This window comes from Castor canadensis, chromosome 5 (assembly GCF_047511655.1).
Source record: "Castor canadensis chromosome 5, mCasCan1.hap1v2, whole genome shotgun sequence".
Classification (NCBI taxonomy): Eukaryota; Metazoa; Chordata; class Mammalia; order Rodentia; family Castoridae; genus Castor; species Castor canadensis.
The window spans coordinates 144,240,568-144,268,366 of record NC_133390.1 but is presented as its reverse complement, the minus strand read 5'-3'; positions in this window follow the sequence as shown (position 1 = coordinate 144,268,366).

The window sequence follows — 27,799 nt, the reverse complement described above, 5'->3', positions numbered from 1 at the left end:
GTATGGAGTGTCCTTCTTTATCTTATTTGATCCATGTAAGTTTGAAGTCTACCTTGTCCAAGATAAGTATTGCTACCCCTGCCTTTTTCAGGGGGCCATTGACTTGGTAAATCTTCTTCCAGCCTTTCACCCTCAGCCAGTGCTTATTTCTGTTGATGAGGTGGGTCTCCTGTAGGCAGCAGATTGTTGGATCTGCCTTTTTAATCCAGTTTGCCAATCAGTGTCTTTTGATGGGGGAATTAAGTCCATTAACATTCAGTGCTAGTACTGATATACATGGTGATCCCGCTCATGTAGTTGTCTTTGTTGCTTAAGGGTTTGATTGTGTGCAGCTCAATCAATGTTACTCTCTACTTTCTTGCCTTTTCTTCTCCTGTGGTTTGGTACTGCCTGCCCTTTCATGGTTTTGCTTGCTTTCACTTTCTGTGTGCAGAATTCCTTGGACAATCTTTTGTAGAGGTGACTTGGTGGTCTTTATGTTTTAGTTTCTGCTTATCATGGAAGACTTTTATTGCTCCATCTATTTTGAATGCTAGTTTTACTGGGTAGAGTATCCTCAGATTGAAGTTATTTTCATTCAGTGCCTGGAAAACCTCACTCCATGCTCTTCTTGCTTTTAAGGTTTCCATTGAGAAATCTGCTGTGATTTTGATGGGTTTACCTTTGTATGTTATTTGTTTTTTCTCTCTTACAGCCTTCAATATTCTTTTTCTAGTTTCTGTGCTTGTTGTTTTAATGATAATATGTCATGGGGTAGTTCTACTTTGGTCAAGTCTGTTTGGTGTTCTGGAAGCTTCCTGTACCTGAATGGGCATAGTTTTCTCTAGACTTGGGAAATTTTCTGTTATCATTTTGTTGAATATATTGTACATTCCTTTTGCTTGCACCTCTTCTCTTTCTTCAATGTCCATGATTCTCAGGTTTGATCTTTTGATGGAGTCAGTGAGTTCTTATATATTCTTTTCACAGGTCTTGAGTTGTTTGACTAGTAGTTCTTCAGTTTTTCCTTTAATTACCATTTCATCTTCAAGTTCTGAGATTCTGTCTTCTGTTTGTTCTATTATGCTGGAATGGGCTTCCATTTTCTTTTGTATTTCTGTTTCATTCTTTTTTTCTGAGGTTTTCCATATCATGGGTCACTTCTTCTTCAATATTGTCAATTTTCATCCTTAATTCATTTATCTCTCTGTTTATGGTGTTCTCTGTTTCAGTTTGGCATTTATTTAGGGCTCCTATGATTTCATTTATTTGTTTTTGTGTTTTCTCATGTTCTTTATTTTTGTTGTGTTGGAATTTCTTGAGTGCTTCCTGTACATTTTGTTTGACCAAGTCTAGTAACATCTCTATGAAATTCTTATTAATTCCTTGCAGGATTCCTTCTATCAGAAAGTTCTTGTGGGCTTCGTTGGGTTCCTTGGTATAGTTTATCTTTGCTTTGTTGGAGTCTGGGTCTGGGTATCCATTTTCTTCATTTTGCTCTGAATCCTGTACTAATTTATTTTTGGAGAAAAATTAGAAGAATGGTTTCCATCCCTTTTGCATCTTCCCATATTGCCACGAAGTACCATTTCTGTTCCTGGACTATGTGTAATTTAGTATTAGCTGAGTTACAATATTAATACTAACAAAACCAAGAGAGAAGGAGAAAAAAGAGAAAGAAAAGGAAAGGTTAAAAAAAGAAAGAAAGAAAAAAATAGAGAAAAAATGGGACAGATGGTGGATGATGATCAAACAGCAAACCAGACAGCCAAACCCTTAAAGAAAGGTTAAAAAAAAAAATAAAACTGGTTCTGGAACAGTAGAATTACACTCTTAGTTGTTCTGATATTACTTCGTTAGCATCCAGTCCTGTCTGTCTGTATGTCTTAGGCAGGTTTGGAGCCCTCCTGTGGCAGCCATGTGGAGGCTTGGTGGAGAGCCTATCCAGCAAGCCTGCAGAGCTGGGGCCTGGCAGAGCTGAGGATGGGGTGGGGATCCCAGCGGGGCATTGATCTGGTGGTCCCACATGGAGCTGGGGCCTGGCAGGGCCTGAGGGGTTGGATCCCAGCAAAGTGTGGATATGGTGGTCCCATTCAGAGTTGGGGCCTGGCAGGCCCAAGAGGCAGGGATCCCAGGAGAGTGGAGCAGCAGCTCTGCGGGCCTATGGGGTGAGGACTTGGTGGGCCTGCTGTTATTTTAGTAGATTGTGGCATGGAGAAGCCATCCACTATCTAGGGGGTCAGAGTGCCAAAGTTTCGGCTCTTCCTGGTGCTTTACCTCAGACAAGCATGTCTCCAGTTTCTCAGCAAGGTCCCTAATACACAGAGCTCACACAGTCTCCAGCTGTGTTGCATCTTGGATTGACCTGTAAGTATTTATATCTCTTAGATGGCCCTCTAATTTGGACTGTTGCTATAGTGGGCAGGTAAAGGCTGACTACATTAGAGTTTAGGTGTACCAAGGAGCAGGTATTTGTCCAATTAGAGAGTAAACATCAATTAGTCAGTTTTTTGCAGAAAGACTTACAGTGTCCTTAAGCTGAAGTTAGATCCATTGAAAGTTATATTGCCTTTGCTTAAACAGAAGGCCTTGGCCAAAGACATGAATTTGCCTTTTGTCAGAGGGCTAGAAGGCTTAAATATTAGAGCACACATGTAAGAGCCCCTTTCTAAAATCTCTTGTATTTGGTCTGCAATAGTTGACTCACTCTGCATCTGGAGAAGTCCCCTCATTTGTGCAGTCCTTTTGAACTATCTTGGGTGGCTGAATGCTTCTTATTCCTCTGAGAAGTTGGGGGATGCTAACTGCTCAGAGGTTGTGTCCTCTTAAACTGTTTCTCTGAACAGTCATCTCTGAAGATATTGCCAGTTTGGCAGTTTTGTCCATCAATGCAGGAGTGGCTTTCCCTGGAAAGTCCAGAAATTCAAATTTTGTCCCATGGATGAGGGAGAATAACACATCAAAGAGATCAGAAGTCAGTGCCAATGTGACCTGTTTGGTCAAATTAAGCAACAAAGAGATTTATTTTAAAAATGTCTCTAAGGCTGGGTTTAATTAAATCTAATTGTTTGTCTTATAGGGAATGTACGGAAACCTTTAAATTGCTGTAAAGAGTCACAATAGACAACACTTAAAAAGCTTTACAAGGAAGATACAAAACAACCCCAATACTTAAAAATGTCTGTTGTGGTTAACAGATAAACACTTGTCAGAGTCATTTTCCATGGGTTTGTCTGTGAATGTTCCAGTTGGATTAGAACTGTAATGACAAAACTTAAAGTAACTGTGGTTAATAGTTTAGCAATTAATGTAATAGTATAGTATTACTAAAACTCTCTTATTACAACTGGAAACATACACACAAACTTGTAAAAGGAGTTAAAGCACCAACTTGGAACAGTGTCTTTTTATAACTATTTTAGAAGACTTATATACTTGAATAACATAAAGATACCTAATACATAAATGAGCCAGTAGTGGCATCACAGTTTAAACCTTGAATTTTGGTTAAAGTAACAAGTTAGTGGTTTTCAGAACTGTCAATATGGTACTGACAACTAAAACCCCTAAGTGATCCAATGGTTAAGGAAAGGCAGTGTCAGTAAATTTAAGTTGCCCCTGTTTTGATGCTCAATTGCATATTATATGTATACAACAACGTTTCTGTAGCCAATGTCAGATAAACCAATGTTTATCTGATGAACAGCTGTCAGATAAACCAATGTTTATCTAAATAGCAGAAATTTTAGCATTTGTCATAAAGAGCAGAAATGTCAAAGACCTTATTAGATAGAAGGTGCCTTAAATAAAAGAACTATAACTGTTTACATGTATATACTTTTAACTCTGTAATGATTTAATAACATTTAGATACACATATAAGACACTGCTAGTATTAGAACCATTTAAAAGAAATTTTACTTAGTTTAAACTTAGTTCCTTTATTGTTATAAGAAAAAATCCATAGGGAGTTTTTTGTCTGAAAAGAGACTAATTTAAGGAGGATGTAAGGAAGAGTAAATAATCTTAAATGGGCTATGAAAGGAACTAGTCATCTTATTTTTGGTTAGCAAGATTAAAGCATCTCCCAGTACTTAAGGATACAGCCAAGTGATATTCAGCTTTCCCTATGATGGCTGGTAGGAAAAGGGGAGGGGGAGAATACATTCACCCCTCCACCCCTGCAAAGGGCCCTATGCTGGCTGGAGGAGAGTAAGAGAGAGGAAAAGGGATGAAGGACAGTTGCCTTTTGGTAGAGAGTGAGATTGATTCCAAGCTCTTTGGGGCATCCCCTTTATATCTTGGAAGTCTCAGTTGCAGGTCCTCTTAAACTGGCTTGCCTTAAAAGGCTTCCTCCAGATCTGCAAGAACAAGTTGTGGGGTTCCCAACTTTCTACCATTCTCCAAAGGGCCAGTCTCTTCCATCCCTGCATGAGGGTTCCTAAATGGGATGCAGATCCTGAATGCCAAGCCAACTATTAAAATATCAGAACTATTATAACCAGTACAGAATCCAAAATGCACCAAGGTAAGCTTGGTTGCTACAAACCAAGCTTGTGGTCAGCTTTTACATCAGGCCATGGGGTTTTAGTCAGCTTGTAAACTGAGAAGAATAAAGAACAAGTACAATAAGCCAACAAGATCAATGTCTCAAATGATTAAATATAGAAACAAACATAAGGGAGTAAGAATAAAGTTGGGAAATGCAATGACTGAGAGTCAAAGCTTGGATATTGATAGGAAAAAAAAAAAACCTAATATCCCATCTGGAGGGTGAACTTTTGTTTGGTTTTGGTAAAATTTTGTATCAGCTTATAGCAGCAAAAACCCCAACAGTTATTTTGATAAAACAGAAACCCATTTTTAAATACATATTAGTATTTTAAATTTGATGTTAGAAAATTTTTAGGCAAACTTTAAATTATAAACTTATAAGCTTTAAGACTTTAATTTGTATCTTGAACTAACCTTTGTAAAAACCTAAATTTAGATAACACTGTTTTAAATAAAAGTCTTAGTAACCTTATACCTTAAAAGACTTAGGAAGAAAATTAAATTACACTCATGATAGAATGAGGCAGATTGAGATTATTGTCCATAAGTTTTCTTTAGTTCTAAGAGACTAGTTAGTCCAGGAGGTAGAAATTTAGATAACTTTTGAGACAGTTGTGATAGAGTAATAATGTCGCCATTTTGCAAAAATGGCAGCCCCACCCCTTAACAGAAATTCCCATGCTCTAAGACATCCCAACCCCTACCAGAGACTACCACGCATGCACTAACTTCCTTATCCTCCCCCTTCTATAAAAGCCACGCCTGGCCCAGAGTCTGTGCTGCACCATCTTTCCCTGGCCAGCCTGGAGGTTTGAACCTGCCTTTAAACTTTGCTCTTGGACATGAGACTTTTCTCGTGAGCTTTCTTTGTGAGTGGCATTTTTCCTAACATTTTGGTGCTGTGACTCAGATTGGGTGCACTCCCAGCACTGACCTTGCTCTCCTGGCCTCCCCCACCCCATCCCACTCTCTCTCTCTCTCTCAACTCCCATTCCCTTCCTCCAGGATCTGAGCTGCTTTGTCAGAACCCCCAATCCTAGAAAATGCCACTCCTTCACTCCACTCCCTCACTTGCTTACAGGGAATTTCCTCTGCCCAGTGTGCCTCCAATTGCCATCCACTACCAGCCAATCTTCCTTCAAGGTCCTCTCTTGGTGAGTCCTCCTCGCAAGCAGAGCTGTGATCTCTTTCTCATTTCCTATCCTAGTGCTAGGTCTCAGCTCACTCCCATCCCTGGGAACCGAGTTCCCTAGGACTATGGACCCCTGTGATGAACACGTTCTTCCCAGGTGTTCCATATCTACTGTCTCTTGAGGAACTGATATGTCAGGGATGCCTGCCATATTGCTCCTCAGGTCAGGTCTCACCATGGAGATTGGACCATCCAAAATTCCTTCAGACTCCCCATTGGGATGTTTCCTGGCCAACCTTGGGCCCCTCCGCCTAACGCCTGATCTTAAGCCACAAAAGCTGCCTCTGTACATCCTGTTCCCCTGCGCAGGTTCTATTTGCCTCTAAACCAGCTTCTAAATGAACCGAATCCTCTCCTGAACCTCCTCCTTCCCCATGTAAGCAGACTTCTTGTGCTGCTCAGGCTGCTTGTCTCTTCCTATCTTCCTGAGGGACTTTCCCATCATGGTGTCAAGCCACTCCTTGCCAAATCTGGCCTCAAGGTGATTCCAGCTCTGGGAGAGTACATGCTCCCTCCCTGTGGGCTGAGACCAAGCCCAGGGTTTATTTGGCAACCAGAGAGTGGAGGTTTCATGTTGTGAAAGTGTTCCGGTACCCGTCAATGGGAGCGACCTAGAGGCACAGGTGATGGCTAATCCCTCAGGCGTGTGTCATGCCTCCAGACTCTGCCTTCCCCTCCCTTACCTAAGATGTCAGGACACCTTTTCTGCTTCCTCCATGGTCTCACTGCATGTCCTTTGTCTCTGTCTGCTTCTCCTTCCTGGGTTTACTGGGACCCTGCCTCCCATGAAAAACTTGTAGCATGGTACCTTATGACTTAAGTTATTCCAACTAGTTTGCCAGGCCTCTCAGTCTAAAGTAACATTAAATCAGCTGCTAGGCAAAAGTGCTTACAAAAAGAAAAAAAAAAAAACTGTGGCTGCCACACTAACGCCCTAAATCTGCCCCCACAAGGGGAGGAGGGAAAGCAAATAGGCGTGCTTGTGCACAGCAGGAATGCCTGCCATAGCTAAGAGAATCCATAGGCCAACCCAACACACATCCTAGGCCACCAGCCACACATGACAGTGGCTGCAGCCTACCGCCATTTCCCCTAGAATAAACGTGTGCAGAGTACACAGGAAGGGGGAGGGGCAACAGGCCACAGGATCAGGCCTAGGCAGTCAGGCTCGCTTGTGTGGAGGGGGTCAGTGCCTTGTGCATGCCCTGCTCCTAGCTCCACCTCACACTTTGGGGCACCAGACCCAGCCCTTATAACCCAATTGTTAGCTCAAGGTAATAGTCCCAAAAATCTCAAAATGGACAGTATGGTACTGTTATTGGCCCGGGATGCCCTCTGAATGCCCTTCTCTAACTTTACAGATGATTTATTCCTTTGTTAAAAAAAGTACCCTTTATTAAAGAAGCTGCCTGCTGTTAACTAAAAGACAGGATCCTAGTGATTTGTTCTTTCTAGATGGGACCTGCACCTTCCAGTCTTCTGGCTGGTAGATGTTGGAAGCTTTGTACTGAGGCCTGGCCTCAGTATGTCTTAGGTGACCAAGAGAAGTGGCCTTCACAGGTTTCCTTAAATTACAATACCATATTCCAATTAGACCTTTTCTATAAAAGGGAAAAAAGTGAACTGAAGTCCCCTATACAAATTTTCTTTCATCTCAGATTGGCTCCACAATTGCTATTTAGATACTCAAATACTGGCCATTCTTTGTAAGCCACAGGATAAACATGGAAAGGGGGACCAGAAAAGCCCCTTATCAATGACAAGGCCCACCCTTACTGCTCCACCCTCTGCCCTACCTTCTAAGCCACCCCAATATTCAGAACCTCCTAACGGGTGCTTCCCCCTTCAATAGGTAATGGTAGGAAGAGGGTGAGTCTATGTCCCCTTCCAGCTATCAGATCTAAGGGAAATTAAAAAACATATGGGTAGCTATACTGATGCCCAGACAAATACATTCAAGCCTTTATCTCTGTAATCCAAACCTTTCAACTGACATGAAAGGATAGTATGCTTCTACTAGACCAGACTCTTTCCTCACTAGAAATGCAATGGGCTCTGGCCAGGGCACCCAGGTTGGAAATGATTACCATTTACAATAAGCCCCAATACTAGTGGCACCTGGAAATGAGGAAATAAATGTGCCTACATACAGGGGCACAGGCAGTCCCCTTGACAGATCCACACCAAAAGGGGCTGGTGATATGGCTGTAGCAGTAGAGTGCTGCTTTGCAGGCATAAAGTCCTGAGTTCAAGCCCCAGTACAGCCAAAGGAAAGAGAAAAAATATTTGGGGATAAGGACATAGCTCAGTGGGAGAGTGTCTGCCCAGCATGTGCAAGTCCCTGGGTTCAATTCTCCAGCATTGCTAAATTAAAAAAAAAAGGTAAGGAAGATAAGTGGCATTAATGTCACTTCAGCCATCTCATAGTGGAAGAAAGTAGTTTAACCTAGACCAGATCCCTCATTCTTCAAGTGAGGAAACTGAGGCCCAGAACAGTTCAGAGACCTGCTCTCCAGAGTGTCAGGTGTCAATGTGAAATAACAACTTTGCTTTACAGCAATGCCCTGAAGAAAATCCCTTTACCTTTCTGCAGCATCTTAAGGACACTATCAGAAAGCATACCACAGAGGACCCAGAGTCACAGGTGAGAGAGGTTCTCCTCAAAGATAAATTTCTAACACAATCAGCCCCAGATATTTGTAAAAAAAACTCAAAGTCTGTGGCTGCAGGAGAAAAGTCATTGAACCAAGTAATACAGCTAGCCATGTCTGTATGTATAGCTATGTCTGTATGTCCAGGACCTTACTAACAGGAGAGAAAAAGATAAGGGACACCATGGCCTCATTGCTACTCTCATAGAGGGCCCCAGCTGACTGGGGCCTGTATCCTGAACTTGCTACCATGGTGGACAGGAGGGGCACTTCTGCAGAGGATGCTCAAAAGGGGGGACAACATGAGAGACAGCCCCTCCCCCAACCGGGACCCTGCCCTCTCTGCAAGGGTAACCACTGGAGATCTAAGTGCCCCCATCTCCAGATGAAAGACAAGGTACCACCGCCTATGGATTGATGGGTCCTGGCCCCCTGTCCATGCTCTACTTCTTGGCATTGGTGTTGAGGAGCCTCTGGGTAGCCATAATGGCAGAAAAACAAAAGATCATTTTCCTCCTAAGACAGTGGAGCTCATTTCTCTGTTTTACCTTTCTCTCCCAGTCCCTGGTTCAATGACAAAAGTTATCATTTGGGGCAAATCTGGCCAGCCACTAGAGGACTATTTTATCCGGCCTCTGGCCTGCTCTTTGAGAGACCTCCTCTTCTGTCACCCTTTCCTCATAGCTCCTGAAACTCCAGTGACTCTGCTAGGATGGGATTTACTATCTCAACTAAAAGCTCAAATTCTCCTCCTCCAGGAAGCTATCTCTGCTGCCCCCTCCTTCAGGAACAAATAGATTCCACAGTGTGGACTGATGGGATGAGTGTAGTGTAGGGTGAGCCTGGACAGCCCTCCCTACTCAAATAAAACTCAAAAATCCCTCAGTTTCCACACCAAAAACAATATCCTCTCAAGCCTGAGAGGGACAATGAGGCCTTAAGCCTATCACAAATTTCTTAAAACAACAAGGGCTACTAATTAGTTACTCCAGCCCATATAATAAATTCAAAATTCATATAAAAGTTAATTTTAAGTACAAGTTACAAAGTAAACAACTGGAAAGGATATAAATAGATAGTGAATGTATTTTTTGAGAAGTTAAAGGAAAAAGGAATGTTTTTTGGATGAGAAAGGATGTTGTAGAGAAGGGTTTGTCCTAAAGATTGTTTCAAATGGAGGGATAAGGACAAACCATCAAAGGGTTTAGTATGTTGTATGAAGGTCTGAGTGAGTTTTAAAAATGTATAATAAAAGCTTCAGTGTGTAATGAAGTTAAAGTTGAGTATAATCTAAGAGTTGCCTAAAAGATTTTTAGGGTCATGTCAAACTAAAATCAAATTCTCTATGTCTATAAAATAACAAGGTTATCTAAGTATTGTTCTGCTCTGAGTAACATCTACAAAAAACCATTACAGAGAAAGATTTTATCAAAGAAATTATTTGTGTTTTCTGCTGATCTTGTCAAGCTTTAAGTACTATTAAGTCAGAGTTCATTTACATATTTGCTTATGTGTCTTAAATGACCACCTTGTAACAGTGTTACAAAAAATATGGTACAAACATTTACAAAGTTAAAAATGTAAAGTTATATTAAAAATGAGCTAGAGCTCTCTTTTATCCAAGAGTGTTACATTTAAATCCTGACAGCCCATGCCTCCCACAGGTCACCTACCTAGTTGTGGCTTTAAAGAGACAGACTCACTCCCTGAGTCATGAGTGCATCAACCCAAACTTCCATTTCCCTCCCCCCCATACCATAAGGCAGCTTAGAGCTTTCTTGGGAGTTACAGGATTTCACAGAATCTGTATCCCTAGATATGCAGTCCTTTAGCAGACACCTTTTATGCTCCTTCTAATAAACTTGCCTCCAACAGACCCTGATCCTCTGGCTGACTATCTACCTTATCTTAACCTTCTCAGGGAACTTCTCAGAGAGCATGCAGACCAGATCCTACCCCACCCTATAACAATTTCTGTTAAACCAGGGGATCTTGTTTCCCTAAAGTATCTTCTACCCTCTCCATTGGGACTTCAGTGGACCAGCCCTCATCTAGTCATTCTCACAACACCCACTGCTCTCAAGCTTAATGGGATCCTCCAGTGGCAGCACCTCTCAAGGAACCATTAGAAAAATGGAGAAGGGAATTGGAGGACTCTTGAAATTGTCTAGGGAAGAACATTTCACAGTGGTTCTCCTGGCCAATGCCCATCCTAATGCCTATGTTTCTTGCTCTCCTATTCTTAAGCTTCCTCCCTTGTGTCATACTACATGTCTGCTATTGCTAATCAAAAGTTTAACCAGTTGTATCTCCAGGGATACCAACCTCTCCAAAACCATCCAGAGGACTGCTATGGGGGCCCCTACCAGGACACCACAGGAGTCTGAGGATCTTGCCCCATACAGTGCCCCCTGCCAGCAAGAAGCAGCTAAGAGGCCAACACTTTGTCCCAATTCCTGATCCTCAGCCCCTACCCTCATCATTGTTAAAGAAAAAAATGGAGGAGTGATAGAGTAATAATGTCGCCATTTTGTGAATTGGCGGCAAAAATGGCAGCCCCGCCCGTTAACAGAAATTCCCATGCTCTAAGACAGCCCCACCCCTACCATAGACTACTGTGCATGCACTAACTTCCTTAACTTCCCCCTTCTATAAAAGCCATGCCTGGTCCAGAGTCTGTGCTGCACCATCTTTCCGTGACCAGCCTGGTGGTTTGAGCCTGCCTTTAAACCTTGCTCTTGGACGTGAGACTTTTCTCATGAGCTTTCTTTGTGAGCTCACAAGTTGCACACATTAGCTTTATAAACATAGCTTAGGAACCATCCAAAGGACATCTAAATGCCCACACAGACACACAGATGTTATGACCTAGGCACACCAAAGAATATAAGCACACATAATTGTTGTGGCAGTGTAGTCAGAGGAGAAACCAAGCGACACTCAGGAGTGGAGAACTCAGATTTTATTTTTTACGCCAGTGGGCTCAGACGTGTACCTGTGTCTGAGCCCTGACCAAAGGATTCACAAGATATTTAAAAGGTAGTGTAGGCCATCAGGTTACAAAGATGTGCTCAGGTTATGGTGTCCTAACCAGTGAGTTAGATTGTTTAGGTTAATTGGGCTGGTAGTAAGCTAGGGACCTAGTGTTGTTTAGATAAGAACAGCAGGGGAGACCTGCTTTGGAAAGTTTATTTACAAGTGGAGACAAAGGTAGGAATGGGTGCTTATCTCTGCATGGTGCCTTTCATCTCAGTCCTGAACTTTTGCATGGCTTTCTCATAGTTCTGTCTGAGGTTACAGCTTTTGGTTGATAGTTTACCATGTTTTATTGCCCTGTTTCAAAGCTATCTTCCTCTTCATAATGAGCTCAAAAAAGTAAAAATTAAGTAGCCACAATTGCTAAGAAATAAAGACATATACAGAAAATACACACAATGACATGCAAAATAATTACATTAATTCAGACTGCATTCTTGAACCATTTCTTTATCATTATCTTTGGAAGATTAGTCAGCCAAATTTCTAAGTAGTTTATAATAATTTTTTAACATACTCTATTCTTGGCCCAATCCTTAGCAGATTAATGTATCAAAAGCAACATGTATAAGTAGTTATAATTTTTTCTAGAGGATGGCAAATGGCATCACACATGAGTTTCCCATCCCTACGGAGTGACAAGATGGCTCTGGACACATGGTAGCTTCATCATGGTGGCAGCATTCCCTGTGACCAAAGGGTCTCTCAAATGGAACACCAAGACACATTACCTGCAACATATGGGCTCAAATAGCAATCTGTTATAGGAATAAAAGACATTCCCCCTAAGAGATAGGTGTCCATGAATCAGTCATCCTAATGAAAATACCAGATAAATTTTCTATTTAAAATACCCAGACATAAGGACCCATTTTTTTTAACCTCTTGGCTGTAAGTAAGCCTAATTTTTTTCTCTGTAGGTAATGGGGCATTTAAAAAAAATATGTTATTTATGTTGTACTTTGTAAAATATCACCAGAGCACAGTTACAGGTTTTATAAGGAAAATACAAAACAAAACCAATGATTAATTAGTACCATTAAGTTCTCCTTTTAAAATTAGTATTATAGTGTTAAAAAGAAAAAAAAGCCCGACATCTTATTAGGCAGCAGTCGCCAGAGCTGGTCCCTTTAGCTTTTAGCAGCAGAGGCAGACTTTGTAGGCTGGTTGGGCAGGGCTCCTGGACCTGTACTGAGGGGCAGGGCTGGCTCCCAGACATGCCTCCCAGCCTCTGAGCTGAAGTTTCCAGGCTGGTGATAATAGGCTGTTCCAGATACTGGAGTGCAGGCATGCATCCCTGGTACCTCTGATAGGCAGCAGGTAAATGGTGGCCAAAGGAAGGAATCACTTTTTAACTTTCCAACTCCACTAATCTCTATTCAACATTAGGTAGCCAGAGCCCAGAGGTCACCACAGGAAAATCTAAAGTTAGCCTAAATTCACCATAAAGCCTAATTCATTTTTGTACCCAAGAGCAAAAAGATACAAACCTTTGGAGCAGGGAGGTTTTTACAAGTGAATTTAAAAAAAACAAAAACCCAAACTGAGGAACTAGGCAGAGTAAAAGCTAGGCATTTCAAACAGAAATTCTCCATCCATTAGAGCAGGAGTCAGTAGATCACTCAACATCTCTCTTAACAAGACAATGACCCAAACTCAGAGAACCACCCCAGGGCCAAAAGAATCCAAAGCTAAGAGTTTCTTAGTAAATATTTTAACCTTAAAATCTGACCCCATTGTTCTCACTTTAAAGATAAGGCCTGAGGCTGATTGGGTGGGGCATGCCCTCTCACACATAGGCTTGGCCACTATGGCTAAGGCCTGCCATTGCTAGCATGCTTCCTGGGCCATGTAGCTGCCTGGGCCCAGGAAGGAGCAAGTGGGCAGCAGCTGCAGGAAAAAGGCAGCAGCTACCAAGGACAATAACTTAAGGCCTCATGGGCAGTCCTGACTGCCCTCTCTACCTGGGCCAGATGGTGAACTTGCTCCCTGTGTTACTGGCCACCTCTATAATTCTGCCTTTGCCAGCTGTGTGTCTATCAGGAAGTGTCAACAGCAGCTTGTGAGTGCATATAGACCCTGCATGCCTCATGCCACATGGGGCTGAGCTAATAAAGTGCATCCCATCATCTCCCAGAAGCATGCTCTGGGGCAAGATGCTGATGTATAAGGGGCAGAGAGGAATGGCTTAGAAGAAAACAAATAAATAAACAGCATTTTATCTTTCTAACACCTGGCTGGCTTGCCAAATATAGCTGGCAAAGTGGTGTTTTCAGAAGACCTTGATTCTTGCATTCTAGCATAGAAGAATCCAAGCAGAATGTGTGGGTATAAATGGGATTTATTAAAAGTTAAGAAAGAAAATACAAAGGGAGCAGGGTAGGGCACAAGTGGAGCCCCAGGCAGAGAGAGTGTGCTTTTCTTTTTCAGGTGCTTTTAAAACCTACATTAATCCATAGGGATGGCAGACCCAGGAAATGCCCAGCCAATAATGAATGAGTGGGGAGGGCCATGGGAGGTTCCCAGCCAGGTGAGGGTAGTCTGGGCCATCCCTGGGCAACTTAAATGAACCCCAAACTTTTCCTATTTCTAGCCTGCCTCACAAGCATCAAACCCTATCCAAAAAAACAAACTGAAAACAAAGGTCTGGGAGTGTGGTTCAAGTGGTAGAGTACTTCCCTAGCAAGCTCAAAGCCCTGCGTTCAATTCCCAGTACTGCCCCTCCCCTAAAAAAAGTTTCTCCAGAGTTTAACACAGTGCCAGGGAAATGTTGGTGATGAGTAGTTAGTTGAATGAGAACAAAAGACATGTGAGTTACATATACTGACTACTTTTGATTTATAAGACATCTCATCATGGCCTACAAAATACCACCTTTTAGAATGTTTTTGAAATAGAAGATATATTAAGAAAAGAGCACAAATCATTAGTATTTATAACTCAATGAATTTTTAAGAAGTGAACACCATCCATTTCAAGAAGAACATAGCAATTCCCCAGAAGTTCCTTGTGTTCTTTGTGTGTCATGTAAAGATGTACTCTTTCTCCCTCATTGTCTTTCATGTATTATGTTGAGGAAAAATACATTTCCAGAGAGGGAAGATTAAAAATTAAGAAGGCTAGGAAATCAGAGGCAAATACACGTGTGATGTTTCCCATAGCTGTTGATGCCTTCTTCTAGCCCTTCTTCTATGCCAGATGCTTCTATTCAGTCTTCCTAACCTGGAGCCAAGAAGAACATCTGCCCTAGCAGATTTTTCTCTCTTAGTATGTTGGGAATAAACAGATTGTTGACTTAAGATGATATTTACTGTCATTATCAGAAACTTCTTGTTGCTGTTGCCCATGTCAGCTGAGTTAAGAACATACACATTTATTAATCAAGCTACTGATGCTCTGTTGAAAACACAGAAGATTGTGAATGCTGGCTTTATGGCCCTTGAATTTTATAAACATTAACTTGAGATTCATATGGTTTAGTGTGCCTCAAAACACAATGGCTTAAGGAAGAGGCACCACCTTCGCCCATTTGACTGTCAACTCTTTGAATGCAATGCCCCCATGACATTTCCAGAACATAGCAAAGTGTCTGGCACAGAGACTCTTTAGATATGTGTCAATTTTTCAATAATAGCTATGATTAATGCTAAGGTGCTGGAGAAAACATAAAACAATTCAGATAAATGAAAACTAAATAGAAACCCAACTGATGCATGCTTAAATGCTCTTCCTGATCCTAAGATATTAGTTGGCCTCCAGCCTCAGTTCCAACAGGGACACAAGGCATATCTCCACATATATGTTTTGAAAGAGAAGAGCAATATGACAAGCGCTACATCTATTAGAGCTGCTTCTTCAAGTAAAACTGTGTCAGGTTTGCCTTTGTAAGCAACGATATGCTAATTAGACTGGCTTATATAACTCTTTGAAGGAATGGACTCCTCTATCATTTAGCTTTCTTTCACTGTCCAATATAACCAGCTCACTCATATTCCAAAATGCTCATAACAAAATCTCAAGGGTCCCTTGCTATAGTTAAAAGAGATAATATAATCATTTTGATTTAATCACGTTCATTTCCGGTTTATTACTGTGGGATATGAGGACTGATTACATTTTCAGGAAAACTCTAAAAACCTCTTGGTTTGGGTTTGTGGAAAGAAAAGCAAGAGCAAAGGCTGCCTGGGATGTTGTCCCTAGAAAATTAAAACTTTAAAAATACGTTAATTTGGATTCCCCTGTTTCAACATCCTGTTTAGGACCATTCTTTTTCACCATCCTGATGCTCTGTGAATGAATAACATCAGTACTTGCTTAAATGAGACACAGAAGTATTTTCTCTTTCCAATATTTAATGCTTTTTTTCCCTTTTAGATGTTTGTAGATAGTGATGCTGAAATTCTGAAATTTACACAGCTTCAGAATAAAGATAATTTTAACAACACTGCACTGTGAGGATACATTGGGACTTTAAACCCCTGGCCTTCTTACTTTGCAGTGAGTCATGAACCACCTATAACCTCTGGTCCTAACCTTGCTTGTGACATGATTTGTCCACATTTATTTATTAAGGATATTACATTTTTCAGTTCACCCATCAACAGAGAAACATGTAATGTATTGTCTTTCCTAAATATCTAAGGAGAGAAAAGGAAGATAATATGCAAATCTTGAAATTCACAAATGAAGTAGGATAAAATCTCTGCAAATTTTATAAAGTCTGCACAATGCTTTGATCACGATATATTGCAATTCCCACCCCCACTCTCGCATCTACAGGGATGTCTACAACATTTTACTGAGCTGCACTAACACACAGCTCACAATTTTAAACTGACAAGTCTAAGAGCATAAATTTTAGATGCTTTTTGCAAAACAGCAAGGCTGAGAACAGACTGTACATTCAGAATATTATAGCCTGTCCTAATTCATGCCATTTCCACACTCTTTTTCCCCTTTTGGAAGCTTTTGGGGCATATTTCAAACAAATATCAGTGCTTTGTGTTTATGCCATGTAATAAAGAATATCTGGGCCCGTCTGTAGGAGAGTATCTGTTTTCCAAATCATCGTAGTTATAGAGAGAAAATGGATTCTATTTTGAGCACAAAAATAAGAGAAGCCTCACAAGTAAACATTTAAAAATCTGCTCGTTTGCAGGGGATTTTCATATCTATTTATTACTAAAGTGGGCTTTTATTAACAGGTAGATAGATAGATACAAGGAAAAATTAGCTGCCTCCCAATATTTTCCTTTCTACTCTCCACCCTAGACCTAAGGGAGTGCATCAAATTTAGCTTTTAGAAGAGGAGATTAGAAACAATCATCTCTAGAGCTCATTCCCTATTATAATGTCAATGTCCCTTAGAATTGTGGGATGCTTCATGGGAATGGCTCAAATCAATTGAAAATTAGCTTTCTTTTAAAGAATACAGGAAGGTACAGAGCACAGGGTTGTATTCTGGGATGACAGACTCAATGGTTAGACACATCTGTGTAACAGGAGTGTAGTGAGTATAGAAAGCAGAGATGACAACTATGAGGTCATGTTCCACTAAGCCTTTCTCCTGTTCCCATAGAAGGCAATTCTAATCAACCACAGAACTCTTCTCCTCTACATTTGATGTCCTTAGACTCTTCATCAACATTCTCAGCTGAATGTGGCTGAAATTATACACCACCTACAGTCTACTACCAAAGTCATTTAAATAGGCAAGAGAGATTACAAAAGTAGACTTGAAGGTAAAAGGGACAGAAAAATAAGATTTGGAACTGAACTTAAAAGCCAGCTTTACTCTTTATTGGCCAATGCAAATAGGAGCAATGACCATGATCACACTGAAAGCTACTTCTTATTAAGTCCCTTTGTCTACCTAGTATTCTTTTGGGAGCTTTACCCAGAACAGTACAGAGTAAGGTTATTAAGTTTGTTGTCTCTAGAGTCTGACTATCAGAATTTTAACAGAAAAGGGGGCTAGAGATTTTAATATTCATCTGTAACATGGGAATGATAATGCTCACCAATACATTGGTGTAAGGATAAATGAGATAATTATTGAGTCCCTTGTCATATTGCCTAGTTATCATTAATGTTGGCTTACTCCTGACACATACTCAGCACTCTATAAAAGACTGCTATATAACAACAGTATTTAAATTATAAACCCAAGTGGTTTCCGTATTTTTCTCCTTCCTCTCTTCTCTCATGGTACTTTGAGAGCAGAGATTCCCTTCTCAGTCACACCAAACAAGTACAAGCATTTCAAGACACAGAACTAGAAAATATCTTATTTACCAGTTTTTCCTCTCCCAGAAGTTAATAGGCCTCAGGCTGTTAGAAAGGAAGAGAATGATCTAACAGGGACTTTCATTAGAAAGGAAATAACTGAAGGGGTTAGGAGAACTGTAAGGTGAGAAGAGAAAAAAAAAATCTTCCAAAAGGATCCCAGAGTCCAGAACAAGGAACAGAGAGATAAGAAGTACAGAATTCTACTGATTCACCCTGAATGCCCCTGGATAGAGAGAGGGAAACTTGGAAACTTTCTGTGGAAGACAGTAGCATAAAGGGAAAGCTGAGTCTCTCTCCTCCTCCTCCTCTCTTCCCTCTTGTGCTTAAAAAAATGGAACAAACAAAACCTGTCACTATAAATGAGATAGTGGTGAACTTGTAGTCATGTTTATGGCAATTATAAGCCATAATCTCTAAGAGTGATGTCCAATAGAAATATAATATAAGTCATATATTTAATTTAAAGTTTGTCTAGGAGCCACATTTTGTAATTTAAAAAGAAACAGATTGAGACTGGTTATATACAATCTTATTAAATCATGATGGAGTAAAACTAGAAATCAACAGCAAAATAAATTAAATAAGTACATGAAGACTGAAAATTGCAAGTTTAAATGATTAGAAGGTCATGGAAGAAATCTAAAAATTCCTAGAATCAAGTGAAAATGAAAACATAACTTACCAGAACCTCAACAAATAGTGAAGGCAGTCCTAAGAAGAAAGTTAATAGCTGTGAGGGCCTACATTTTAAAAAAATCAGAGAGATACTAAATAATTAACTGCATGATGTACCCCAAGGCTTTTGAGAAATAAAAAGTTACAGCAAAAATTAGTAAACAGAAAAAAACAGAGATTAGGATGGAAATTAATGAAATTGAGACAAAAAAATAATAAAAAGGATCATTGAAATAGAGTTGGTTCTTTGAAAAGAGAGAGTAACAAACACTTGTCCAAACGAGCCAAAAGAAAGAAAGAAAGAAGACCCAAATTAATGAAATTAGAGACAAAAAGAGGATATTACAATAGTGACCATTAAAATCCAGAGGGTCACTAGGTAATATTTTGAAACTATTTATTCTAGTAAATTGGAAAATTTATAAGAAATGGATAAATTTCTAGACACATATGACCTACAGAAATTGAATCAAAAGAATATAAATAAGTTAAATGGATCTATAGTAACGAGAGTGATGCAGTAATAAAGAATCTCCCAAGAAAGAAAATCCCAAGATCATACAGATTCTATCATAACTAAATTCTATCTAAACTTTATTTATGCTAAATTTATGCTAAATTCTATCATAACTTTAAAGAAGAACTAACACCCATGCTCCTCAAACTATTCCATAAGATAGAAAAACAAGGAACACTTTTAAACTCATCCTACAAAGCCAGTATTACCCTAATTTCAAAATCCAATATAGTTACAATAAAAAAAGGAAACTGTAGACTGATTTCCTAAAATCCTCAATAGACCCTAAAATCCTCAATACTTGCAAACTGAATTCTAGAACACATTAAAAAGATCACACACCATTATCAAGTTCATTTCACTCCAGAGATACAGGGGTGGTTCAACGTACATGAATCAATAAAATGTAATATAGCACATAAACAGAATAAAGGACAAAAATCACATAATAATTTCAATAGTTGCAGTAAAATCCTTGGATGAAATTTAATATCCTTTCATCATAAAAGTTTGAAAGAAACTAGGAATAGAAGGAATACACATCAATATAGTAAAAGCTATTTATGACAAATTCATAGCAAAAGCTTTAATAAATAGGGAAAAACTGAAGGCATTTCCTCTAGTATCAGGACCAAGACAAAAGTTTGCAGTATCACCACTTTTTATTCAATACAGTGCTTGAATACTTAACCAATGCAATAAGACAAGAGAAGGAAACAAAAGGGATCCAATTAGGAAAGAAAACAGTGAAATTTTCCCTATTTGCAGATATGATCCTATACTTAAAGACCCTAAAGATTCCAACAGAAAGGGCTGAGTTCTAATAAACACATTCAGCAAAGTAGTAGGATATAAAACTAACATGCAAAATTCAGTAACTTTTCTATATACCAAAATTGAACCTGCTGAGAGAGAAATCAGGAAAACAATATCATTCATACTAGCATATAGAAAGATACAGAGAAATAGATAGATAGATGATAGGTGATGATGATAGATAGATAGATAAGAGATAGATAGATGATAGATATCTCCAAGTAGGTGAGAGACCTCTACAATGAATAAAACACTAAAGAAAAAAAGTAAAGATGACACTAGAAAATTGAAAGACTTCTCATGCTACAGATGGAAGAATTAGTATGGTGAAAATGGTCATATTACTATTCACAGTGACCTATAAAATCCAAACAATCTCCATCAAAATTCCAGTGACATTCTTCACAGAGATAGAAAAACAATACAGAAATTCATACGGCTTTCTCAGAAAGCCACTATGAGGACAATAAAATTAAGGAAGCAAAATTCCTTTAAAATATTTTACTACTTCTACCACACAAATTTAATTTTGTGGAGGATCATCATTGCCCTTTAAAAAAATAGCTGATAAAGCCTCAATACTCTTATAGATGTTTATTTTGGGGGTGAGACTTCAACAATCTGCCAAGCCAAGCAGGAAAGTCCTAGGCCACAGGATAGGATGTTCAATAAAGTAGGACTCCAGTGGACTTGAGAGTAGCCCATTATTATCCTGCATGGGAACTAAGCTTTCTTTAGGAGGAATTCCTTCTGTAGTGTAGAAATTTTAAGTCACTTCTGAAGTGGCTAGAGATCTAAACATTAGTTAGCTTTCCATCAATTTAATGAAATTCCTGATATAATTAACTTATAAGGGAAATGGGATTTTATTTATAAATTTGTTTTTGGTGATGGAGATTGAACTCAGGGCCTTGCATGCTAAACATACTCTCTACCATTGCTGCACACACACACACACACACACACACACACACACACACACACACACATACCTACCTCCAAGGAAAGATTTATTTAGCTCACATTTCTAGAGCTAATAGAAGCACTGAATCCTCTGGAGTCTAAAACCAAGCAGACACATTGCTTTGGGCCTCTGGTGGAGATGCACAATGTTAATGAAGGAGTCACATGATAGAGAAGCTGCTCACTTTGTGAACAGAAAGAAGGGAAGAGAAAGAGACCAACACCCCACAGTCTTCCTTGAGAGCATACTCCCAATAACTCCTAAAGGTTTCACCAATCATACCAACAACATCCAAGATGTAGCAAGGTAGAAATAAAAGGCTGGAGGTATCCCTGTGCTATCACTTGTTACAACTCCTTTATTCATTCCTCTTCTACTTTGAGCCAGTTGATGGGAATCCCAAAATTTGATTTAGATCTTCCTTGGATCTTTGCCAAAGTATATATGGAATACAGAAGTAAGACAAAATTTAAAAATTTATGAATAAAAATCTATTTTTACTGATGGGAAAACTTCAATTCTGAAAGGATAGGAGAATGTCCCAAGATCACATATCCTGTAAATAAGAAAGAAATATTATCAACATCTTTGATTCCCAAAAGAAAATTGTCAACCCATAGAATGGAAGAAGTTTCTTGCAATGTATATTTTCAACCAAAGTCTCATGTCCAAAATATATAAACACTACTAATCAGTCAGAAAAGACAAATAGCCCAATAAAAGAGAAAATGGGCAAAAGATTTGAACAGACACTTCATGAAAAAGAATATACAAATAGCCAAGAAAACAATTTGATGAGCTATGAATACCAAAAGGCATGCATAAAAGTTTTCATAGAAGCTTTTTTGGTAATTGCTAAATCCTGGAAACAACTCAACTGTCTATCAATGAGAGAATAGATTAAAAATAAATGCAATATCTTCATAGAATGGAAATGAGATGCAATGAGAATGAATGAACTGCTGTCATAAGCACATAGACAAATCTCATAAACATAACACTGGGCAAGAGAAGCCATAAACATGGCATAAACATATTTTACAATACTACCTACATAATGTTTGAAAACAGGAAAAAAACTAACTACAGTGTTTGAAGCCAGAATTGTGGTTAGGTGGATGGGATGGACAGATAGTGATTAGGACACGTGAAGGAGGGACTGTTTAGAGGGCTAAACATTTGCTGTTTCTTTATCTAGGCACAAGTTATAAGATTGAGATTCATATCTGAAAATGTACAGAGCTATACACCCATGATAAGTGCAATTTTCTCTGTGTCTGTTATACTGCAATGGAAGACTACAAAGAGAAATGAAAATTTCTAGAATTCTCCTCAAAATTTGATGCTTATCATGGAAAACAGATTTAGAGATTTTTGAGCCTTTCCCTACTTCCTATACTCACCTCTATAGCACTTCTGATCCTTCCCTTTAATGACTCAAAGCAATATAATGCCTTTGTTAACTATGGCCATGGTTTACGAAATGTCTCTTGGTTGCTACATATTCAATACCCTCTTCAACATTTTAGGTCCTGAAGAATTAGATTTATTTCGACACCCATAATTAGACCCTCTCTTCCTTCCACAGTTCTCCCCAACAAACCACAAGAGTGATACTGACCAACATATGCCACAAACTGTTCTACTACCAGCTGTGGAAGGTAGAAGAAGAGAAGGTTCTTCTGGGCTGTCTGAGTCTAGAAGGGAATGACTTCTGAGTTCATTAGGATGAGCTTCTGGGAGACCCTCCAGAGTTTATCACCAAAAAGGTGAAAGTGTTAAGAGTAGTTCTTCAAGACTTACAAAGTTGACCCTGTATTGGTCAGAAAAATGCAGGATGATTCCTTGTTACCTTGAGCAAAGCCTATGACTCCACCAGTATGGATGAGTTTTATGACATACACATGAGGGCTGGACCTCCATGCTGTCCACCATCAGCAATGTAATCACCAACAAGCAGCTGGTGGTCTTCCTCAACTAGCTATTCCAGACACTTAGTAGTGTGCTACACTGAGCCCTGCCAGGCAGATCCTGGCGCTACAACTGGCTGAGAATCTGAGAATCAATTAGAAAAAAATGACTGGAAGATTGGCCCACTCATGAGCGGTACACCTACCAGGATGCTACCACAGAGACAACCTCCAGTAAAAATGAGGGCTACCTGTGTTGGATTGGTGACTGCCAGCAGGAAGTAAAAACAGTCTATTTATCTTACCATCTCTGACCCCAAGACCCACACTGCTCAACTTGCAAACTCCAACCACTATGCTCTGTATATCTCCACATCATAGTCATTAAAGGTCTGTTTAGAGCTGAAAAGGTCTGAAGCGATCCCCCCTCAATGGAGTTCATTAAAGATTAACTAGAACTACAAGAGGTAGACATCAAATGACATGGTTTCAGCTGCTCCTGTTGACACTTAGAATTTCACAGCTGCCCTAAGAAGCTGTTTTTTAAATGTTCCATTTTAACAGTTTTATTGAGTATACATTATTGACATATGGATACTGGATATATTTTAAATATGTAATTTTTTGTGTTCTGACATATGTCTACAACTGTGAAACTATCATCACAATCATAATAATGAACATCTCCTTCACCCTGAAAAATCTTCCTCATGACCCTTTACAAGCTCTCATTTTTGCTCCACTTCTAAACAAATACTCATATGCTTTCTGTCCTCTATATTCATTTGCATTGCCCAGAACATTATAGAAATGCATCAAATATTATATTATTAGCATGCTATATGATTTGAGATTGATCCAGGTTGTTTCATTACTTTAATAGTTCAGTAGCACTCCATTGAGATCTCTCTCACACATACACACACAGCTTTGAAGCCCATGGCAGAGACAAACTTGAGAGTAAAGACTCTGAGAGTTGTAAGAATTAATCCTTGAAGAACCTAGAATAATTGACATAGGAGAAGACAAAGAAAGAGACTACTTTCTTTCCTTCCTCCAACAGCCTGGCAAAGATTCTACAGCAAAGAGAGTAAAGTCTTCTAGGACACAAGAGAATTAGACTGTTGGTTGTTCTCCACCCTGGGCCTGCCAGGATAGGATCAGTATAGATAGGATAAGCCTTAAAGAGATTTGGGGACCTCATAACACAGGGGACTGATATTTAAAATCCAGCTAGAAACCCAGTCACAATAGACTGGGACACCTGTGACAACTAAGTTTACCCATGTTAATACCATCACAGAGGTAGAGAAGGGCAGGGTGATATATTCATCAGAAGAAGAAATTTCTGAATTGAATGAGAAATATTAAACTGCTTTAGAAAAAGGAACATGATTAAATTTATCCTGAACTAACCAGTATTAGTGGCTTTCTGACTAGAAATTAAGTTTAGTTATATAAAAGTATAAGTTACATCTTGTACACCTGAGCATTTAGCTCGTGAAAGGTACACACATTATGTCATCTCATGAGTATATGTGAATGATTATAATCTGGATACTGCTACCTAATAATAAAGCTCATGAGATACTGATAGAGACTTTTTAAAAAATAAAACCATTTAAAACCCAGCATTTACATGCCTAATCCATGTACTATCTTTGCTTTTCAGTACCCCCTCCCTATGCCTAGCCCTCCTGCTTTTGCATGGCAGCCAGGCAGATCTTGTTAAACCTTTATGTCATGTAGCTCCTCTGGTCAAAATCCTGAAATAAAAACCAGGGAGTCTGGCCCTACATGATCACCCAGTTCCCTATATTCCCCACTCCTCACTCTGTTCTAGCCTCCTTTTCCTCCTCACTTTTACATGGAATACACTGGGCCACAGGACTGTCAGTTCCCTCTTCTTCTAAGTCCAATAAAAACTCTTCCTCCTGATTGCTTCCTCACTTCCTGCAGATTTTTCCACAAAAGTCCTCTTCTTAAAAAGTTTCTTGGCTGGGTGCTGGTGGCTCATGCCTGTAATCATAACTACTCAGGAGGCAAAGATCAGGAGAATCGCAGTTCAAAGTCATCCCAGGCAAATAGTTCATTAGACCCTATCTCAAAAATCCCCAACACAGGAGATCACATCAAACACCAAGGAAATCCAGGGAATCATTAGGAATTACTTTGAAAACCTATATTCAAATAAATTGGAAAATCTAGAAGAAATGGACAAATTTCTAGACACATATGACCACCCAAAATTGAATCAAGAGAATATAAAACACCAAACAGATCAATAATAAGTAATGAAATTGAAGCACCAATAAAGTCTCCAAAAAAGACAAGTCCATTGCTGCATTCTACCAGACCTTTAAAAAAGAACTAATACCAACATTCCTCAAACTCAAACTTTTCCATGAGATAGAAATGGAAGGAACACTGTCAAACTCATTATTACATTCATCCCAAAACCAGACAAGGACACAAGAAAGAGAATTACAGAGCAATCTCTTTAATGACCTTAGCTGCAAAAATCCACAATAAAATACTAGCAAACTGAATTCAATAATGTATCAAAAAGATCATACACCATGATCAAGTCAGTTTCATCTCAAGGATGCAGAGATTGTTTAACATTTAAATCATTAAACATAATACAGAATATTAATAGAAGCAAAGACAAAAACTATATAATCATCTCAATAGATGCAGAAAAAGCCTTTGACAAAATTCAACATCTGTTCATGATAAAAGCTCTGGTGAAACTAGGAATAGAAGGAATGTAATTCAACATGATAAAGGATATATATGACAAATCCATAGCCAACATCATACTAAATCAGAAAAAACTGAATCCATTTCTTCTAAAGTTAGGAATGAGACAGGATGTCCACTCCCTCCACTGTTACTCAACATAGTCTTAAATTTTTAGCACATACAATAAGACAGGAGTAAGAAATAAAAGGAATTTAAATATGAAAAGAAGAAGCCAAACTATTCCTATTTGCAGATGACTTGATATTATCCCTAAAAGACCCTAAAAACTCCACCAAAAAACCCATAGACATCTTAAATATCTTCAGCAAAGTAGCAGAATACAAAACCAATTTACAATAATCTGTAGGCTTTCCATAGACAAACAATGAACAGACTGAGAAAGAATAATATAGGAAAACAATCCCATTTACAATAGCCTTAAAAAACTAAAATACCTAGGAATAAGCATACCAAAAAAAGTAAAAGACCTCTACATTGAAAACTATAAACTACTAAAGAAAGAAATCAAAGAATGTAGAAGATAGAAAGATCTCCCATGCTCATGGACTGGCAGAATTAATATAGTGAAAATGGATATATTACCAATGCAATCCCCATTAAAATTCCAATGACATTCATCACAGAGATTAAAAACTCAAACCTAAAGTTCATTTGGAAGCCAGAAAGATTGCAGAGAGCCAAGGCAATACTGACCAAAACCAGCAATTTTGGAGGTATCACAATACCTGGCCTCAAGCTATACTACAGAGCCACAGCAATAAAAACAGCATGGTACTGGCACAAAAATTGTCATGAAGACCAGTGGAGCAGAATAGAAAACCCAGACAGCAATCCACACAGCTATGCCCACCTGGCTTTTTAACAAAAGGGCCCAAAACATACAATGGAGAAAAGACAGCCTCTTAAACAAATTTTGCTGGAAAAACTGGATATCTGTATGCAGAAAACTGAAACTAGATCCATGACTTTTGCTCTGTATAAGTAACAACCCAAAGTAGATTAAAGACCTTAATAGAAGACCTGAAACTTTGAAGCTAGTGCAGGAAAGAGCAGGAAATACACTGGAACTAATAGGCCTATGCAATGACTTACTAAATAGAACACAAAAGACTCAGCAACTAAGAGAAGGATTGACAAATGAAACTACATGAAATGTAGCTTCTGAACAACAAAAGAAATGGTCACCAGATTGAAGAGGCTCCGCACAGAATGGGAGAAAAACTTTGCCAGCTATACACCTGATAAGGGATTAATAACCAGAATAAACAGGGAGCTCAAAAAACTAAACTCTCAAAAAGTCAATGACCCAATGAAGAAATGGGCAAATTAACAGAACAAATTTTTTTCAAAGCAAGAAGTCAAATGTCCAAAAGCACATGAAGAAATGCTCAACATCTCTGGGCATAAAAGAAATGCAGTTCAAAACCACATTAAGATTCCACCTCACTCCTGTTAGAATGGCTGTCATCAAGAACACAAACAACAACAAATGTTGGTTAGGATATGGGGGAAAAGGAACCCTCATACACCATTGTTAAGAATGTAAATTAGTACAACCACTATGGAAAGCAGTATGCAAGCTCCTCAAAAAAACAAAAATAAAACTGCCATATGATCCAGCAATACCATTCCTAGGGATATATACAAAGGAAGGTGAATCAAGGTTACAATAAAGGTACATCTACACCCATGTTTACTGCAGCATTATTCACAATAGTTACACTGTAGAAACAGCCAAGATGCCCCACTACTGATCAATGGATTATGAAAATGTGGTATTTATATACAATGGAATTTTATTCAGCCACAAAGGAGAATGGAATTTTGGTTTTTGCAGGTAAATGGATGGAACTGGAGAACATCATCTTAAGTGAAGTTAGCTAGGTTCAGAAGGCCAAAGGCCACATATTTTCTCTCATGTGTGGAATATAGAACTAACACAAATGCAGCAATATTATGAAAAACAGGTCATGCTAAGGGGAGATCACATATGAGAGAGGGAGGGTAAAAGAAGAACATTAAGGTGAATATGGTTGATGTACTTCCCATATAAGAATAAATATATCATTTTTAAACATTTTGAAATCACGATATGAAGACAACTAAAGTAGAAAGGAGGAAAATAGAGGGGATGAACCAATTCAGGCTATAACACATATATGCATGAAAATATCACAATGAAACACCCTGTATAGCCATCTTAAACAGATAGCTATCCAGCCATAGCTATCTGGAGAAGGGGAGAGGTTGTAAATTGCAGGTTTTCTGTTGGGACTAGGAAAGGGGTTAAGGCCTTTCTAGAAGCAGTTGGTTGCCATGGTGAGATGGTAACGAAAGCTTTTCTTCAGCTTTTCTCTTCTGATTTGGAGAATCAAAACTGAGAAGGAACCTGAAGAAGAAATTTCAAGTAAAATGGCTGAGCTGGGACCTCATGGAAAGCAGAATTGGTGA